The 21101-nt window shown below is 34.5% G+C and overlaps 1 long non-coding RNA gene and 1 other non-coding gene across 2 annotated transcripts in view; both read left to right on the forward strand.

The window, feature by feature from the left end:
- The first annotated feature begins 5611 nt into the window (after nt 1-5611).
- The window catches only part of LOC131062371 (uncharacterized), a 97333-nt gene continuing 81843 nt past the window's right edge, over nt 5612-21101 (forward strand). Inside the window, exons 1-2 of the long non-coding RNA XR_009110879.1 lie at nt 5612-5978; nt 10769-10839. This is a non-coding gene — a long non-coding RNA (uncharacterized LOC131062371). The remainder of the gene's footprint in view (nt 5979-10768; nt 10840-21101) is intronic.
- On the forward strand, nt 15747-15818 carry TRNAR-GCG (transfer RNA arginine (anticodon GCG)). Its single transcript has one exon. It is a non-coding gene; the product is annotated as a tRNA-Arg (tRNA).

Genomic DNA, 21101 nt, shown 5'->3' on the forward strand with positions numbered 1-21101 from the left:
CTAGTAGTTATGACATCCTTACATCCTCGGAAACTAAAAATAGATTATTCAACTAATCTTCACAAATACAATTGTAATATGTCAACTTAAAACCTCTTCATGGAATATTACTTAGGTGTATGTCATGCTTCTAATCCTCACCCTAATATGTGGAAAAATTCCCAAAGATATCCAACATGCAAACATGTGGCCAACCTAATTAATCTTTGCAAATGCAATTAGCACTATTACAAGATGATTAATCCTTTTCTCTAGAAGATGAGAGAAAACTCGTCTTAAATTAAATCTTGCCAGTTTCCAACTATTGGTTATAACTCACATTCAAGTTGAAGGAGGAAACATACAGGTCTTAATTCAAATCTACAAGTTCTTATAATATCAAAGAACCATGGCAAAAGGTGGATTAAGAGTTAGACCCCATGATCTTTCAACTATTGCTTGAGGACAAGCAATTTTGAGAAGAGCGGAATGTCATGCCCCCAACTTGACATTAGATAAACAAAAAAATTGTAATGTGAAATTGTCTTACAACTGTAAGACTTCACAATTCCAGCAATCGTCGATCTTGCAACAACCACATCATAAGGGAAATTACTAAGCATTAAACAAACATGTATTATATTGGATCATCCCCTTAAAAGTAGCAATCCCACCTAATAATCGGTTAGAAAAGGAAAATATCTTGTTAAGTAAACAAATTAATAAAAGATAAGAAAGGGTTCAATTATGAAGAGATGTCACTAAGCAAAGAAAGAGATGCCTCTACTTCTAGTTGTTATGTCCATAGGGAGAGATCATAACCCTCTGCCACCAAAGGATAGATATAAAGAGAAATTCCAATAGTCCAAGGATAGGAATCAAACAAGAAGAGATACGATACAAGGAAGCCATATTCAGACATACAATCATTAAGTACTACACTCATGATTTGGTGGTAGGCAATATGACATGAATATATATATATATATATATATATATATATATATATATACATATATATATATATATATATGTATATATACATATATATATATATATATACATATATATATATATATATATACATATATATATATATATATATATATATATATATATATATATATATATATATATATATATATATATATCTATTCATGTATGAATAGATATGGATGCAATAATACTATTCTATATATTATTATGTGATCCCTTATATATGGAATGTAGACAATAATGTGTAATTCTTCATATGTTTGATTAAATGCTGCAAACAACCATGTTAGAGATAATGAGGGAATGTAAAGATGGGAAGCAGTTTTGAGGTTTTCTTCTAGCTGTTGTCATGAGGATTTGCACTCGAAAGCTAATCTGAGGGCTTAGCAATCCCATGAAACATTGGAACACCTTCGAGCCTGTGGGTTGCTCAAATTGAAGGTGAACCTCCAGATTATGGGTTGGATCCCCTTTTGATATCCTAAAAACTACAGATTTTTTGACTGGAAAAGAGGTAGAAGGGTGCTTTAAACAGAAACTAATGCTACTAGGTGATACACCAAATAATTCTAAGAATACTAATCAGTTGTCCAAATTCACAATCAGCTGATATAAAGATCTAATTCTGCTCACAACTCAAATAAAACAAGCAATGCATAAACATTTTATAGAAAGGCTCTGAATTTATCATCTGTTTGAAGGAAAACACTAGTTTCTCACAACTCCAACTTGTTAAAATCAGACAAGCACAAACTACAACCTACACTAACAATGTTGTTTTCACACAATTTGTGTTTGAATAAATGGAATTAAAAGGATTTGAATGCAAATCACAAGAAAAAACATAATTTATTCATTCGAAGAAGTAGACAAGAATCATAGAGGAGGAACAATTGCCGAAAAATACTTCTAAAACTGAGTTACGATGCTTCTTAAGCTTGAAAGAGCTTTTCAAAAGCCGCAATGCAAGCCAAGAGAAAGAAAAGAACTCAAGAAAATAGAAGAAGAAGAAGAGGAGACTTATAGCAGAAAGTGTCTCAAAAAAATTGAATTTGAAATCATTGGCTACCTTTGGCTTGATGTTGATTGCTCCTTCTCCTCAAAATCAGGTCCAATTGGTTGTGAAGTTGAAATCAGACCTTGTTGGGCAGGATGACTTGAAAATCCCTTGAAAAGTGGGTTGGAACTGAAGATTTGGAGTTGATTGTGGCTTCAAAACTGCCCTTGACTAATAGTCAACTCACTTGGGCCTTCAAATCAAGGATAAAACTGTTGTTTTGGCTTTAAAATCCTCCTTAAATCATGGAATTTGTTTGTAAATGACCCCCTTCACTTGATTTTGAAAATTAGACTTAGTTGCATTGATGATCTTTTTGAATTTTAAATTCAAATGTCACAAGTGATTTGAATTTGAAGACTGCTTCCTCTTGGCTAAACAAAAGATATATTTCATTGTTCTTACAGTACTGCTACAATATCTTCATTACGACTGGCTTGAGGTAATGAAGGATGTCATCTCTAATGGCTTGTGTGAATGTGATTGTGACAATATTGTCAAGTCAAGATTGTCATTGAATGACTATGATTATTGTTTCCCCTGCTTGTATTTACCTATCTTTTTAACAGTGAAACAACTATAAAAACTTATAACCTTAGTGGTTGACTTTTTAGGTTGCTCATGTCTCTCAAGACTTTTAAAACTCACTGTCAAAATAGATTCTTGGTCTATTATATCATAATCAATATGCTTTGGCTATTGTTCTCATTTATTGGTTCATTCCTTTCTCATTGTCATGCTTTATGAATGATCTATCACTCTCATGGGCTGGATTCTAGTTCATTAGTTCATTTGACCCTTTTGTACTATCTCTGTTATGACAACCTTTAACTAAATGACTCTCTTTGTGGTTAAACTACTCTTTTGAGAACTAATCGACCATATGCATTTGATACATGCTTTTGAGGATCTTTGACTTGAGATCTTTTAGGTCTACATCATTAGGCTGTGATCGCTGTATTTTAACTTAACAAGAACAGTGATCAAGACTGATCTCCTTTTGTAGCCCTAATCATTAACCACCTTTGGAGGTTTCATGATTGTTATGACAAAGGTATGACTTGCGTCTCTACTTCATGAGTGTTGATGTATGCTATATGCCCTTTCTACAATCTCTTCAATGGCTGCTCTGACTGTCTTTTGTTGAGTGCACTATTCTTTGTACTGTGGTATTCAAACTTGCATACTGTCCTATTGATCATGAGTCATTTCTGTGCTTTGCCCTATGATCATTGTTATTATCTATTTGAAGGTCTTCTTTGATTGTCAAACATGACTCTATGTGACCAAAACCACCTTCCTTCAACATGTATAATCAATACCACATGCTGTTGTCTTCATAGAGCATTTGATCTCCTTAATTGAAGATGTCAGTGAGGTACATCTTCATTATCTTGACTGCTTTTAAGGTCTGCTCCAAAGAAAATCTTGCTCCAATGTTAGTTGCGTACATATCTTTTATCTTTGATGACCTTTCTCTTTTAACCCATACAAAAAGCTACTCTTACACCTATGATTCTAGTCTTGTATATTTCTTGAAAAGTTGAGTAAATTGAATTATGTTTCTAATATTTTAAAATTAATGGAGGTTTAATTGAAAATGAGATCCTTGATAAGTTATCAAGTGCATGGATTGACGATATTATGCGCATATATGCTCATGTAAGCTATGCATGCATAATATGCATTCTTATGTAACCATGTTATTGTTAAAATAGATAAGTCATATTATACTATTCCATTACTCCTGCCGGATTTAGTCTACCTCGAGTCGGGTCGGGTATCTTTCATATCATGAAAGATTCTAGGGAAGTGTAACTACTTCGTGGTAGGGCAGATACATGCTCCAACAATGTTCTCGCCCTTAAGGTGTTCAAAGGAGATAGATGTCAGAGTTCCTGTCTTGGTGATCTTCACGATTCATTTCCCATGTATTCTTAAAATTGGCCTTGTGGTCTATTGCAAAGGAACATGCTCCCTTATGTTCAACCTTGTTATACGTTGTGTATTAAAACTTTATGTTGAAATGTAATTTTAAGTATCTATTCTTATATATCTAGACATGTGGAATATTAAATGCTTTATTTTGTGAATTTTTCTATGAATTATGCAAATTATGTTATTTTGAAATTATGGAGGTAATTACAAATACCTTCGCAAAAAAATCCCTATGCTATCTTTTGTAGATAATTTGGAACTATAACTTAAACAGATTTATATACAAATTGGATCAATAGTTCGAGGTTTTACGGAGTAGGAAAAATAAGAACCCAAATTTAGGTAGAAGGAGAAAAACAAAATTCAAATCTTTCAAAGACAAAGAAAAGTATAACAAGGCATTAACTTGTATTTATTAAACAAAAAATTAAAGTGTGTATTGTATTGTACATTTATGGAAGAGGCAGTTTAAATAATTTGCTCAAGTACCTGTTCACAATGGTTCAATCGTTGAGTGTAATGCAGGAAGGCGAAAGAGGAAATCAGAGGGTGGGGATGATAGTTGTAGTATTTCAAAATCCTCTCACTCCGTGGTAGGGATGATTTGGTGATGTCAAACATGAAATAATATGATGCATAAAGGCATATGAGAGAGATGAGGATGTTATTGACATGAAATAATGAGCCCTCCTAAGCCATGCAACATGCTCAAACATTTCACCACTATCTATGCTATCATCTTCACAAAGCCACAAATGCTACAATACACTTTTTCATGTCTTCCCCTAGGCTTCACATCTTCACCTTGCTTTGCAACTTTGTTCCAAGTTGATATCTTACAAATTTATAGATGGGATGAGTTTTAATTTCTATGTTTTATTAGGGATGTAGAAGTACCCTATGTGGAACCTCTTGCAAGTTATGGGAACCTCTTTGTCTAGTTGAAATTTCAACTCCTTTTGGAAGATAAAAATCTTGGTTAGAACGACAACATTCTAGGCACATGGTCATCCTCTTGGAGAGGATAGTTATTGGTCTACTAATCTAAAAACTCCTAGAATATGGCGGGAAGTGTGACATTTCATGACTTGCCCTTAGAGAAAAGTAGGCTAGACAAAGAATAGAACAACTAACTAAAGGATCCATACATATTTGATTGAGGGAACCATAAATTTATTGGCTAAATGTCTTGAAAATAAATGTTAAATAATCTTATTTATCTCCTTTCCAAAAGAAATCAAAAGCCTATTCAATTTAATAATAATAAAGCTATGAGTAAAGACTTATTTTTAAGGATGAAATACTAAAAATTCAGATACTTCCTATTGCTAAATAATAAAATATAACAAGTATATATAAAGATGGAAAAACAAAAATAGTATGCAAGGAAGAGGTGTGGAGAGGGTAGAGGAAGTGGGTGCCTTGAGGAATTCGATTGTTAGCTATAACTTAAGTAAGATCATGCACATGAATTTTAAATTTTTTTGAAAGTCACTATTGCCATCGTTATACACTTCTCATCAAAATTACCAGATAAGAAAAGAAATGAACATAAACATTTTTGAATCCAAAAAAAATTCATTGTTAAAAAATTATTGTATTCTATTTGAATTTCTAAGAACCTTTGTCAGCCCTGTCGGAATTAACCTTGCCGGAAATATTTGGGAATGAAAGGCATGGGTAAACATGGACACGGTACGTGTTTTGGCTGCGTTTTTTAATTCAAACTTAATTATTTTGCCTCCAGAATGGATGGTTATTCAGAGGGTAATTTTTGTGGTCTGCGTTAAACATTCATGGGTCTGGACGCAAAAAACATTTGTAAAGAGTATCGTGCGTTGTGCAAGGTTTTCTATTTTAGATACGGGAGGGTATTCAAAGCGTTCTTCGAATCTGTTGTTGGGATTAGTTAATTCGAGTGCATTTTAATGGGTGCTCGTTCATAGAGGAGACAAACAAGATTTCGATGGACGCTGACACAATGCAAGAGAAGGTCTCTAATTTACAGGTGTTTGTATGGCCCATCATCATTTTTGGCGATATGTATATTGTTGTGTGATTTTTCCTAAGCAGACGGAACCTTCCTCGCCTCACTCTTGAAAACAAATTTTACCGTCAGATCTCTGAATCAATTTGGTTTAAATAGAATGAAGCAGTAATTGTACGGAGATTTGTTTTTTGTTCGTTTTAGTTTAAAATAATTATGGCGTGGTAGGGTTTTGTAAATTTCTCGTCCAAACTCTGTCCATTTTTCGTCATCAGCATCGTTGAGGGAATCTCGAGGTAAGTCATTTGCCATTGTTTCAGTGAGTTTAATCTTTCAGAATCTGTACACGATGTACACGACTGGATTATTTTTTTCTTGTTCCTTATTTCATCCTAAAACAATTCTTCTATTTAATTTTTCATTCCCCACTTGACAATAGGTCCATTGTTCGCCATTTCTGCGAGCATTGAATTTTGTGTTGTTAATTATTCTAGAGTAATGTATAAATTCCCATCATTTCAATTCTAGCTTGTCGTTTCGTCACTCTCATGGGAAATTTTCTGACTCGTATGGGACTGAAACAAGGCTTTTTTTTGTTTTTAACCTCTTTCATCTGGGTAACGATATTTTTTTTTTTGAAATGTGAGAGCAGGGGTATGTTTGAAGTAAGTTCAGGGTTTGATAAAGTGGTTATTGCATTGGAGATCTTGTTAGATACTTTGACGTGAAACAGGTAGGATTCAATGTCATTTCATTGGCCAAATTTACTGGTAAGATTGGTACTGAAACACAGATTTGTTTTTGAGCCCGTCCGTTTGGATAGTCCAAAATTTCATTGAATTGCAAGAGCAGGAGGTATTTTTGAAGTGGGTATAGGGATTTGTAAAATAGGTGATAAATCTGAGGGCTTAATAGATATGTTGATGATCATAAATGAGTTTTTTCATATTCAGGTTTTAGTTTCGTGGTCTAGATTAGTAATGGTACAAGGATTGTTTTCGTTCACCTTTCATTGGCTAGGCTATGTTTGCATTGAAATGTGAGAGCAGGAGGTAGTTCTGAGTAGTGTAAATGTTTTTGCAGACTATTTGTTGTGTTTGAGGACTCAATTGATAAGTGGATGAGAAAAAACTGGGATATTGTTATAATGGGCGGTGGATTATTGAGCCTGAAAGATCTTAAACCCCTTTTTTTAAGGATCTGCTATTTGTTTCCTGTGAATTTATTGAAGCAGAAGCTGTAGGGAGATTGGTTTTGGTTCATCTCATTTTTATATATTTTTCAAATTCTGCCCATTTTTCCTCATCATCATGATTGATAGCATTACACAATTTTCTGCAGAATCTTAAGGCAATTCACTTGCCATGGTTTTGGTGTGTTTTTTTTTATTGGGAATCTGTATGTGGCGAGTTCTTTTTTTACTGTGTTATCTGTTAATTGAAGGCATTGGTTCTCTGATTTTATTTCAATTTAGTTTCGCCTCCCATAACATTGATCCCTTTATCAATTGAAAACACAGTCTGCTTGCTATTTATTGTATAGTGGGTACAAGACTATTCCTCTATATGTGAATGGTCGTGGTTGCCCACTTACAATTTCCCTAAGTCAGCAATCACAATGTTAAGTTCCTATTAATAATCAAATTTCCATCAAAATATTTTCCGCCATGATCGCTCCAAATATTCTCCTAAACAACAGATTGTCATCTAATCAGAGTCAATCTCTTGTCAAACTTTTCCCGATACCAAATATTTGAGCCGTTTTGGTAGAGAAGTATGTAACACACATTGTAGTATTTAGTGAAATAACCATATTAGCATATTAATCTAATTGAATTTGCAAGGGCAGTTGTTTGCTGGATAATATTTAATTTATTATGAATCATTTAGGAAAGGTAGAGGTTTGCTAAATAGTTAGCATTTTATTCTGTGATTTGCAAAGAAAGGGGTTTTGTTGGATAATGTGCATTTTATACTGAGTGATTTTGCAAAGTAGGGTTTGGCTGGATAATTAGTGTTTAATTCTAAATGAGTTTTGCAAAAACAGGGGTTTGCTCGATGATGAGTGAGGTTATTTATATAGATTAAGGCAGTTTAATTTGATTGCTCGATGATGAGTGAGGTTATTTATATAGATTAAGGCAGTTTAATTTGAGTGATTTTGTTATCGCAGAGAGGTTATTTATATAGATTAAGGCAGTTTAATTTGAGTGATTTTGTTATGGCAGAGATTTACAGGATGATTATGAGAGGCTATTTTATAACGTGAAGGAATACCTAAATATAGTTTTGACGGATTTTGTAAAGGCAGGGGTTTGCTTGATACTTACCGAAAGGTTATATTAGAGGCAAAGATAGTTTTATTTGGATTATGGAGAATTTGTTTTATAGGTAAAGGTAAAGGTGATATGTACAGGATAATTAGTGAGAGGCTATTATATAGTTTTATTTGGATTATGGAGAATTTGTTTTATAGGTAAAGGTAAAGGTGATATGTACAGGATAATTAGTGAGAGGCTATTATATGAGCAAAGTGAAATTTAAATATAGTTTTATTTTGATTAATTTTGAAAAGACAGGGTGTTGTTGGATAGTTAGAGAAGTAGAACACATTTTTTTAAGTGTGTTATATTATGATATTTTATAAGATTTGCAAGGGTTGGATAATTAGTAAGAGGTTATTTTATAGATAACGGTAAAGGCAGTTTTTGGGTTCTGATCAATAGAGACATTCTTTAGATATATGAGACTGCCTGTATGTAAGCATTTCACAATGGAATTGTTTTTCTGTTTACCATCTATATTATTCAAATGAGGTGGGTAACCCTAACTCATGTTGTGGATTTGACCTTGTGACCTCTAGATTAGAGTATGGAAGACTTCAGCATTAGGCTAACATAAGCTGTTTTCCATTTATCTTACATAATTAAGGGTAAAATTTTGACAAAGGGTGCGAAAAGCAGTTTAGAGTTTTAATGAGTTACTGTTTTTTTATTTTTTCTTTTTTTCTTTTATTTTAAAATGGTTGGAGGTTCGCTACTTTATTTACAAGTATGTCTTTTATAGGAAGCAACTTTTCTATTAGAACATGCTGAAAGTCATACTGGAGCGATCAGAAGTTCCCTTATGCTCTATTGCAACAGCAGGTTTGAATCCTTCCACCCAGCTCTTAGTTTTTATTGTGTAGTATTGAATAAGAGGCAAATTAGAAGTGGTGTGGGGGTAGTGCAGTCAAGGGCTGCACCCTTTGGGTGACCCTGTAGTAGTGTCCCTCCTGATTGATTTGCAGCTTTGAATGTGTCAACTGCTAGAGAGGATTGAGTTTGATTAAGCCCTATTAGTTAGTCATATAAACTATAAATAAGGTTAGTTTGTTATTTACTTTATTGTTGTCCTAAGCCAAGAAGGTGGAATCTTCACTAAATCCGTAAATTCTTGTTTATGATTTTCATTTTTCATTCAAACTTTTCCATGTTCATCTTCTTTGTTTAAGAATAATGGATTCAAATGCTAGTAATTTTCAAACCATGGTCAGTGGATTCTGCACAGAGAAAATTTAACCCTAAACATTGGAAAATCTAAATTTGATATGCACTTTGTTGACTTTTTATATAAGTTGCGGCTGAAAAATAAATGCTTTTACAGAGAAGTGTAGTGAAAAGAAATTGAAATAAATACAACTAACCAAACAAATTATCTTTCACCAGAAACATAGTCAAGCAAGGGAAATTTTTAGTTTTCTATTCTCTGCACCTGCTCAAAGGTTGCAGGCTGGGCAAAACAAATCATGGCTCTATCTTTTGGGGAAAGATTCCATGTCTTCTCCTAGAAGGATAAACATGTCAGCAAATGATCACTGGGGATAGCTACCTCCAAGTGACCACATCCTAAATGGTTGTATTTGTTACAATGACTTATGGACTGTATGGTGCAAGTATGGTCCTTAGGTATGTATTCCATTGCAGGACATTGTCATTTGCATTTTTTTATCTCCAATGTGCCAATGCTTAGTGCTGAAATTCTTTATTTGTAGCGAATTCAAGATATAATTGTAACCCGGAATACAAAAAGATCTATTTCATTGTGCACACTCTGCCTATCGGCTTCCTGTTGTGCACACATGGCATGCAACTGCTAGTTGTAACATGTAATCGCTAATAGTTGTCTGTCAAACCATAGAGAATCATACCACCATTGTACACTGTTTCTAAGATTTAGTGTTTTATCCACTACTACTCTTACAAATGAATTCTTTTTTAATCAATCGTATAAACATATATATAAAATATAAATTAATATAACAAATTCATTACACATCTAAAATACTAATTAATATTATATAAAAATCTTAATATAAAAAATTAAATTACACATAAATTAATAAAAAAAATTAAAAAAATTTAATATCAAGCGATTAATTTGTTATTTAAATATATATTCAAATACTTAGCGATCGAGAATGTCTGAAACTAACCAACCATTTGAGAATGTTTGAAACTAACCAACCTACAACGGTATTGAGAGAATGTTCGAAACTAACCTACAACGGTAAAGAAAATTTAAAATGTCATGGAGCGGGGAAAAGCATGTGAAATGAACATCATAACCCTTAGTACATCAGTACAGATAACATTCTTCCTTTTGTTTTTCTCTTCTGTCATTGCTATGTTTTTCTATTCTGTTTGTTTGGTTATTTCTTGATTTTTTTCTTAGATATTTAAAAATATTTCTTGTAAGAGTTTGTTTGCAGTGTGCACACTGATATGTCTGTCCATGATTTTCATCTATTATTTATGCTTTTTTTGTTTACAGTAGAAGATGAAGAGGCAAAGCAGAAGATCAGGAAAAATAGCAACTGAATGAGGGCAAAATTCTTCTTACAGGTAGTTCTTTGTACCTCTTTATTATTTATTTATATTTTTACTATGTATGTGGTAGGAGATGAAGAGGTAGAGTAAAGGATTGTGTACCATTCTTTGTACCTCTTTCTTATTTATTTATATTTTTACTATGTATGTGGTAGCAGATGTAGAGATAGAGTAAAGAATTGTGTACCTTGCCCAATAAAATCATGCATTGATCAAAACCCTATGAAATTACTAATAGATCTCTCCAAATGGCATGAAAAATTGACATCTCTAGGATTCAATCCTTTGCATTAAATTTAGCTATCCTGCCATTCTTCCCCATTGAATATACGAGGCTAGGGTACAAGAGCAGAGTCTCTGATCATTCTTTGGATAGACATAGTAGCCGGTAAATGAAACCCTAATCACTTTCTACTTTCCACTATTGAAAACTACTTCAAAATTGCATTAAAACCATGGATGATAATCCCGAAGTAGTGAAAAGACATATTTGACAGTTGATCGTACCTTCCTAGGTGTTAGTAGCTTATTTGGCATGCACATGGCATTCTGGGCCATTATGGTGAGCTGATATGTAGTCAATCTATGAAATTAGGGCATCAAAGATCAGAGTTGAGAATTAACTCTTCCCTCTTAAACTATGCAAGCCTTTAGATTAATAGGGTTTAAGGATTACGACACACCAAGAAACAACTATTGAATGAGGGAAGTTTGACAAAGGAAGGGCAGTCGAGGAAGAGATGTTAACCATACCTCAAATGAGGTATCGAGGAATTGACAGATCTTGGGGAGTTCGAAGTGGGATGCAAATGGGACTTGGGATTAAGGCTTGTAGCTTTGACAAGAAACATTTAGAAAATATTTTGCTATATTAATTAATTGGATTGTTTGCCCGTCCAGAATGAATAGGAATCACATATCTTCTTATAGATTGTCTTTACTATAAAAGATAATAGATTGTTTACCCTGCTAGGATGAACAAGAATCATAGATCTTTCTGTAGATTATCTTTACTATAATAACTAATGAATTGTTTTTTTCTATCTGAACATCTGAACCAATAGGAATCATAGATTTATATATAGACAGTTGATAATACTAAGAAAGATAATAATAATAAAATAAAATAACCATCTACCTTTACGCAACCAATGAGGGGTTGTTTCTTACACATAATTACTAGCAATTGCACCTTAGTGTGCAATGGATATGCGGAAGAGGCATGAAACGTCAATCAAGGAAAATTGTAATATATTTTTCTGCATACATTTGTGCAGTACATGAAGTCAGTTAGTAAGGCATTTAGTAAATGATATTTTTTGTGCATCAAAGGTTTTGTTTTGTTCTCAAATGATTTTTTCCTGTCTTGGACTACCATGTAGGTCAGGGTTTCTTGATGCATTCTTTCATGCTCAATTACCAGGGAGAAAATCCTGGCATCTGATTTTTCCTTCGCAGCCTCATTCTGTATCCATATTCATGTTTTTCTGACATAGTCAATCACAACTTCCTTTGAGGGCCATCTTGAGGGTATAACTGGATGGCTGTGGCACTGCGATGGGATCCAGGACGTTGCGATCAATTCCTCTTGAAAATATTGTATCCAATTCTTATTCTTCCTGGTTTTCTATCATTTTTATCTTTGTGAAGGCACAAACATGATCACTGCACGCAATGACACAACATTTACACACCATATATAAGAGGAAAATATAATGCAAACTCCCCAGTCCGAAGAGTTTCATGTTACTTTCTTGACTTTTTAAGAAATTATTATTCATGTACAAGAAATCCTTCAAAATTTTGGGTTCTCCGATATCTTTGGAGAACACTCGGAACAAAGGTTATTGGATGAGCTAATCTTATAAGCTAGTTTGATCTGATCGATTATATCCACTCCGAAATTTCTAGATAAAATAGGATGATTAGATACTCTGTGGCTAAAGATACTGCCCACCCACGGTGCTGATATCTAAAACCCAAAGCAGGTACTTGTGTTGTGCACAAGTTAACTGATTTGAAAGCACAAAATAAAAACATTCAAGAAAACTATAAAGAAATTCTAATCTAGCAAAATGGTTTTTAAGTGATTTTGGTTGATTACTAGTAGAAGATATATGAATGTCGCAGATCAATTGGCTTGGAGTTCCAATCCAAGATGCCTGCAAAAAAATTATCAGTGTCCCTCCAGCACTGCACCAAAGCATGACTGACAGGCAGGAATATTTGACAAGTGTAATCTGAGCTGTCTCCCCAACATCTAGGAACCTGGCAGCAGGCTTTGGTTGCAAATTTTTTTCATATCATCCACACTATATTTCGTGGAGAATTCTACCAAAACCCTCTCCCCAGGTCTGTCAAAATGTAAATAGTATATATACATCAGAATTTATGATCATGTATAGATGTAGATCAATCTTATTGCAGATTTGGATCTGATGTTTATCGAGATTCAAACCTCGGGCGAAGGAGATATACATTTGTACTCTTCTAAGAAACTTTTCAATCTCCACATCATAACACCAAGATTTTACAGAGTCCTCATCTGGTGCATATCCAATACAATACTGTGCCTTCTACATACCATGCTTGATGAAGCGCTCAGTTTCTCCCTTCTTGTCATGGTACGCTGAATAAAGTGTTTCAGGATTCCTCCACATATCTAGCCAACATAAAACCTTTATCGTCAGAAAATCTATTTTCTATTCATACTCATTTTGGCAATGGAAACATAGCAGGGGATTTAGAGAATGAAAAAGATGTCATGGAACTCATTCCATAAAATTGAATAATTAGGACCTACACTTTAGACAATGGGGATGGATGAAAATGTGACAATAATCGCACTAACTCCACTAATAGTTAAGAAAAACTAGCAAAAAACCAAAGAGCCATTATAAGATATTACCACTTAATGATTCATATAGTGTCAGTCCAGAGCCAAGAAAGACTATCATCACTGGAGCACAAGCAATGAAGTGAATGTTAACTAACAGAACTTTCATACCTTGTTGATATGGGTATGTTGAAGAAGGTAGAAATTTGATAATAGCATATAATAATAATAAGTAATGAATCCATTGCTTCTACTTTTTGAATCAAGAAACAATAATATTGATAAAGCTACATCAAAGGGTAAAATTAGAAATCATCTTCAGATTTACATAAAATCAATAAAATCAATGAATATGGTATCATTAGACTCTTACCCATGGAGACAAGTAGTTGGGAAGTGAATCCCACAACTTTGAGAACATCCTTGAAATTTTTTACAGCATCTTCCCTTGTCAAATTGCCAACATTGCTTCCAAGCCATAAAGACAGAGTTGCTGTTCAAGATAACAACTTTCACCTGGTGCAAACCATTGCTAAATTCTGCATATACAAACTCTATGGCACTAGGTTCCAGTCCTGCCACAAGCTCTGCCAAGCTTCTTCTATCCTCATTCAACACACTTTCCGAAACATCAATTCCAACATACCTGCATCTGATTTGACCAAAAAACCACAAAAAAAAAATCAAACCCACGAATGCTGCAACAATCTGTATTAATTAATTGACCCAAAAAGTTAAACAATGATATTTATTTTTTCCAGAAGAGTTAGAGACACGTTCTTTACTTGGAGATGTCAATTTTTAATATAATTTAATGATTTTTAGAAAATATTATGATATAGAATTTTGAAAACAAGAATAGTAGTAAAGTTTAACATTAACTTTAAAATTGAACAAAAATAGAAATTAAAATTACTTATACTGCTGGTATCATAGCTAGTCAAAATGGTTTAGTGAAAGTAAGATGATATAGGTGCTGAAAATAATTTTCAGAAAATATCATGACAGAGAACTTTGAAAACAAGAACAGTGAAAAAGTTTAACATTAACTTTAAAATTGAACAAAAATAGAAATTAAAATTGTTTATACTGTTGGTACCATAGCTAGTCTATGGTTTATTCATCCTTAGTATTATTATCTTTGTTGCTTTTGACGTGGCATACTCGCTATGCCATACCGATGTGGTGTATTCTCTATGCCATTATGATGATGATAGTGGGCATTACATGTTAGATCTGGGATGTAATTCAATGTTATGATAAAAATAGTATAAATTTGTAGATAATAAGTTTTAGATTTGATCACTTCAAATGATAGTTTTCTCTTATTCTTTAAGTTTTCACATCATGTTTTATTTTTCTTGAGAATAAATGTTTTGATTTGTTTTAATTTCTTATAGATTGACTCATGTTTATGTTTTAGCCATTCATGGCACTCACATTGGATTCATGGGTTGGGTCTATTTCTCTTGTTAGTATTAGCACTTCGCACAGGCCATTGACAACTGAGGATTATTGAGCTGCATCATCAACTTAGGTTTTTCTTTTTTCCTTTTTCCCTTTTCTTTTTTCTTATTTAAAAACTTAGGGTGTGGAATTTTGTCTTTTGGATATATTTTTGTATATATTTTTATTTTATTTTAAGTATTATTTTGTCAAATTTTGGAATGTAATGATTAACAATCAACTACCAGAATTTTCCATTAATTACAACAAAGTTGCAATCATTGAAGTTGACGCGTTTGGTGAGGTTGATGCAAATGATTGAATATGAAACCCAGTATGTACATGTGCTTAATGTTTTAGATTGTTTTCATGATCACTTTGTGTGACTTGTTGCTGTTGGAAATAAGCCACACCCGGATCGACGATGGACTGGTCCAAGAGGGGCTAGTAGCTCAGTTGTAGAGCACTCTAGCAGCGTATGGAAGGTCCTAGGTTCGAGTCATAGCTGGTCCATGTCTCAACATGGTATCAAAGCCAACTCTAGGCTAGGAGGCCTAAGCACACGAGAGATGTGGCTTAAGAGGGGGTGTTGTTGTTGGAAATAAGCCACACCCAGACTGAAGATAAACTGGTCCAAGAGGGGCCAGTAGCTCAGTGGTAGAGCATTCCGACAGCGTATGGAAGGTCCTAGGTTCGAGTCCTAGCTGGTCCATGTCTCAACATGACCACCATGCATTGTTCTTTGTGTATACCCTTCAATTATGAATTTTTAAAAGTAATTTAATAAATTTGGGGTTTTTAATATTGGTACGCATTTCATTTCTTTGTTTTGTTGCTTTGACTATAAGTGAACTACAATAAAAATTGAGATTGATAGATTAAATCATTTTTATGATAATTTATTACATTATAATATTCTTTCCTTTGTCTTTATAAAATATGTCCTACAATCTGTTTTGTCTAACAAACAGACTGAAAACCCTTTAAAAGAACATTTCCCATATTGACTGTGATACAAATCAAATTGAGAGAGATAACTCCCTTGCCCATAATCTAAGCAATCAATAACAAATTCAAACATGCTTATTTTTATTTTGCAAAACAAAACTTATCTTTTGCTATGCTGCAAACATCATTTACATTCTATTGCTACTTTGCAAAACAAAACTCTCTAAACACTAGTTCAAAATAGTTTTCAATATATTTTCAAGATAGTTTTCAATATATTTGAAATTGTAACTTTACTTTTAAATTGTTTTCTCTCTCAATCCAATGCCATTTGCTTGCTAAATATTTGGCTTTGAATTTTTTATTTATTCTTTAAACTCCAACATATTTATTCATACTTCTATTTTATTTCTGTTTAATTAAGTCTACAAGTTTGTTCTTCTAGCATGAACGCTTTCCCTCTTTATTCTGTATTCTATAGATTTTAATCCCAATTTGGGCGCTTCAATCCATTTTCTCTCTTTGCCCACACTCCTCTCTATTTTCCACGCACTTTACCATTCTAATTTATTCAGCTCTTATGCAACTTTGATTTCTCTTCCTTGCACACTCTACTCTGATTCTCTCCCATTTCTCAAATTGCAACTTTGTTTTAAACATAAAACTCTCATCCTTATGCCATCTCCAGTCAAGAACTTCTTGAAATTCTATGCCCCTTTGTCTACTCTGCCTTAAAATTGTTCAACTTTTCCAACGTAGTGTAGTCATAGAGGAGGTGTTTCCACTTCATCATTATAATCTACAAAAATAAAAGTAATTTGATTCGCTTTGGCTCTCTAATAATTACTCTTAATATTATTATTGTTTGAGACTTTTGTTTAGGTTCCTACACCCTTTCATTCATGTTGCTCTCCTTTAAAATTAATTGGCTTTTATTTTTCCATCGATTTGTCTCCCAAAGTAATGGGATGGACTATCTGATGAATAATGATGAACAACAAATACCCTAATCGATACAGAGGGGGGGGGGGGGGGGGGGCGTGAATCAGTACATACAAAAACTTCTCAACAACTTATCAAGTTAAAACAATGCTAACCGATTGTCTTCATCATTGAACTTAACCATGACAATATCGGTTAAACACAGTAAGACTTCAGACAGCTAAACCAGTAAAACTGAATACTTCAAATAACATTCAACACTTGATAACTACTTCACCAATATACTCATGCATGTGTTGTATCAGTAATAGCATAACCATTAGCTTTGCATGCATATTCACCTGAACAAAGGGTGCTTAATCATCACATTTAAAATGCACAACTCATGACATATTTTTCACATGGAAACCCAAATGGAAAAAACCATGGTGGGGATGAATACCCACAAGCTTGTTTTTGAACTCTTTTGAAGCTCGCTCTGTTAGGAGCCTAGTCTGGTTAAAGACTTTACAATAAGGTTCTGTTAGGAACTGATCCTGTTAAAGATCACCTGGTTAAGGGATGACTATATACCCTGTTAAAGGTTACCTCGCTAGAGGATTTGAAGAACTCAATGATCTTGAGTCACCTAGTTAGAGGATTGCAATAAGCCTGTTAAAGCTACCCGGTAAAGGGATTTTCTTACTGTTGAAATGGTTAGAAGACAACAGGTAAAGCTTTGATCTGATAACAACACTACATGCTAAGGCAAATCCTTTTCAGCTCCTATGCTCTTCAATCACACTCTGTAGTTTTCCACTCACTGGTCTAGCAAGTATCTCATCACTCGGATACAAACACAACATTTGCCAACACAAACAATAACAAACATCATCAACCTTATAGACAACAATTAGGTCGGTAGCATAAACCCTAAACCTTAAACATTTTAGGTTTACAATTACAAGCGGTCCAATCCTGACCGTTCAAACACTTTGCATAGAATAAAACAATCTCAAACAGATCACAAGTCATTCTGCATCGTCCATTCTTCACCGCATATGGAAATCAGTAACCCATCACGCTCTCTTCACATTCCGCTAAGAAGAATGTTCATTCCCGAGGTAGACATTTAATGCAATCGATCTTCACATGTAAGATTCTCATGGAAATCCTTCATGTGCACAAAACTGACGTGACATCTCGATCGAATCCTTATCTCTTAGCTAACTCATCACAGAATGTCATCGGTTGCATCACACAAGTTAGATTGCCAAATCGGAAACCCTAGAGCTGAGACTACCAACCGGTAGTCACACTTAGTGAAACCCTGACATCGGTCCACTTCATCCCTTCATACTTATTCTCCTACTTGAACATCAATAACAACCTCTTCCAATCTTCATACTGGTTCACCTGCACTTATTGACATCAATGACAACATACATTGTCACTGCTTCATCATATGCCAACAATCTCCCCCTTTGGCATTGATGGCAATACTCAGTGTAGCATTGCAACTAAAAACAACATAGACCAGTGCAACTATAATATATATCTTCTACCATATCATATATCTTTATCACTTCAGATATCTTCTCCCCCATACATCATCAAATATCTTCTCCCCTTTGACAACAATGCCAAAGTGGAGACACAAGCTTCCAAGCTCCCCTATGCTACTCCCCCTATGGAGCAACATCCTTCAACACATCAATCCTGAAAGATTTGACACTGTAGTACTTGATTGATGTGGAGCACAAAACTTTAGTTTACTTCATGAAGGGGCAGAACCCCTAATTCACCTCTCAAATAGGTAAATGTAGTTTTTGGTAAGGGCTTAGTGAATATGTCTGTTAGCTACTCCTTACTGGAAACATGTTCTAATACAACCTCTTTGATTTGAACCTTCTCTCTCAAGAAGTGATACTTGAGCTCAATGTGCTTAGTTATAGCATGCAATTCTGGATTCTTGGAAATATTTATTGTACTTGTGTTGACACAAAATATACTCACCGGTTCAGATATAGGTACTTTGAAACCATCCAATACATGTTTCATTCAGATTGCTTGAGTGCAGTTCATAAATGCTGCCACATACTCCACTTTAGCTGTAGATTAGGAAATACAACTCAGCTTCTTACTCGTCCATGAGACTAGTCTTCCACCAAGAAAGAACGCTCCACTGGTTGTGCTCTTCTGGTCGTCCACATTACCTGCCCAATCTGCATCAGTAAATACTTTGAGATTAAAATCGCCACTGTATGGATACCACAATCCATAATCAACTGTCCCTTTTAGGTATCTAAGAATCCTCTTGACTGCTACAAAGTGGGATTCTCTTGGATTTTTCTGAAAACGGGCCACAATGCCCACTGCATGAGCAATATTTGGTCTGCTGTGTACCACATAGTGCAGTTGACTGATCATTGATCGGTACTCCTCCTCATTCACCAACGCTGAATCATCTTCCTTAGTCAATTTGCAGCCGGTCACCATTGGTGTACCAACCGGTTTGCTCTCCTCCATGCCAAAGGTCTTTAATACCTCTTTGACATACTTGGATTAGGTAATAAAGATACCCTCTTTCATCTGCTGAATCTGTAGACCAATGAAGAACTTTATCTCTCCAATCAGAGACATCTCAAACTCTTTCTTCATTTCATTTGCAAATGAATGGCTCATTTCATCATCTCCTCCAAAGATTATGTCATCTACAAACACTTCACATATCAGAATTTGATCGCCTTCAGATTTCAGGTAGATGTTGTTGTTCTCACTTGTTCTCTGAAATCCTATCTTCACAAGATGAGAGTGTAACCATTCATACCATGCCCTTGGTGTTTGTTTCAATCCATACAGGGCTTTGTGTAATGTACCCACCATGTTACTATTTTCTGATAAGGCAAACCCATCCGGTTGCTCAATATACACTTCCTCTTCTAGGATTCCATTCAAGAATGCAGACTTCACATCCATCTGGTATACCTTGAATCCCTTAAATGTTGCAAATGCAAGTAGCATTCGAACACCTTCTAGTCTAGCCATTGGGGCAAAGGTTTCTCCATAGTCTTCTCCCTTTTCCTGAGCATATCCCTTGCATACAAGTCTTGCCTTGTTCCTTACAACTGTGCCTTCTTCATTCAACTTATTCCTGAAGACCCATTTGGTACCTATGACATTCTTGTGTTCTGGTCTGGGAACCAAAGACCATGTTGCATTCTCTTCTATCTGGTCCAGCTCCTCTTCCATTGCCTTAATCCAGTCTTCATCTATAACTGCCTCTCTAGTGGTCTTAGGCTCAAATTCAAAAATCTCCTCCTCCTCCTCCTCCTCCTCCTCCTTCTTCTTCTTCTTAACTTACAGTGGGAATCTTCCTGTTCCAGTACTCATAGGGTTTTTTTTTTTACCTTTCTTGCCGTTTTCTTCACAATACTTGTTGAATTCATTAGAAGTGAATTCTTCTCCTTGATCAGTTCTTAGGCATTTTATCCTTTGACCACTTTCCTTCTCTACCAATGCTCTAAAGGCTTTGAACTTTCCAAATGCCTCAAACTTGTCTTTCAAGAATGTGACCCACATCATTCTTGAGCAGTCAGAGTAAGAATTATGAAATACCTATCTCCTTCAGTACTTCTAGTTTTCATTGGATCACACAGATCGATGTGCACAAGATCAAGTAAGTTCTTTGCTGAAAAAACTTTGCTAAAAAAGACTTACCTTTGAAAGTTGAGGAAGACATCTTCCCAAGTTTGCATTCTCTGCACAAAGAATTCTCTGGTTTGTTTAGCAAAGACAATCCTCTTACTGCCTTGATCTTACTGGCTTGTATAATATTGTCTAAGTTTATATGACAAAGTCTCCTATGCAATATCCAACTGTCATCAAACTTCACCCTCAAACACTGACTAATCTTGGCATTCAACTGAAACAAATTACCTCTGGTCTGCTTACCGGTGGCAATAAGTTCACCACTCTTTCCAATTATACCGCAGACTCTACCTTTGAACTCTAGAATGAGTCCTTTGTCATTTAGCTGAGCAACACTCAAAAGGTTATGCTTAAGACCTTCTACCCAGTAGACATCATCCAAACTGCTCTTTCCATTCAGTGAGATGGATCCTTT

This window comes from Cryptomeria japonica, chromosome 7 (genome assembly GCF_030272615.1).
Source record: "Cryptomeria japonica chromosome 7, Sugi_1.0, whole genome shotgun sequence".
Taxonomy (NCBI): domain Eukaryota; kingdom Viridiplantae; phylum Streptophyta; class Pinopsida; order Cupressales; family Cupressaceae; genus Cryptomeria; species Cryptomeria japonica.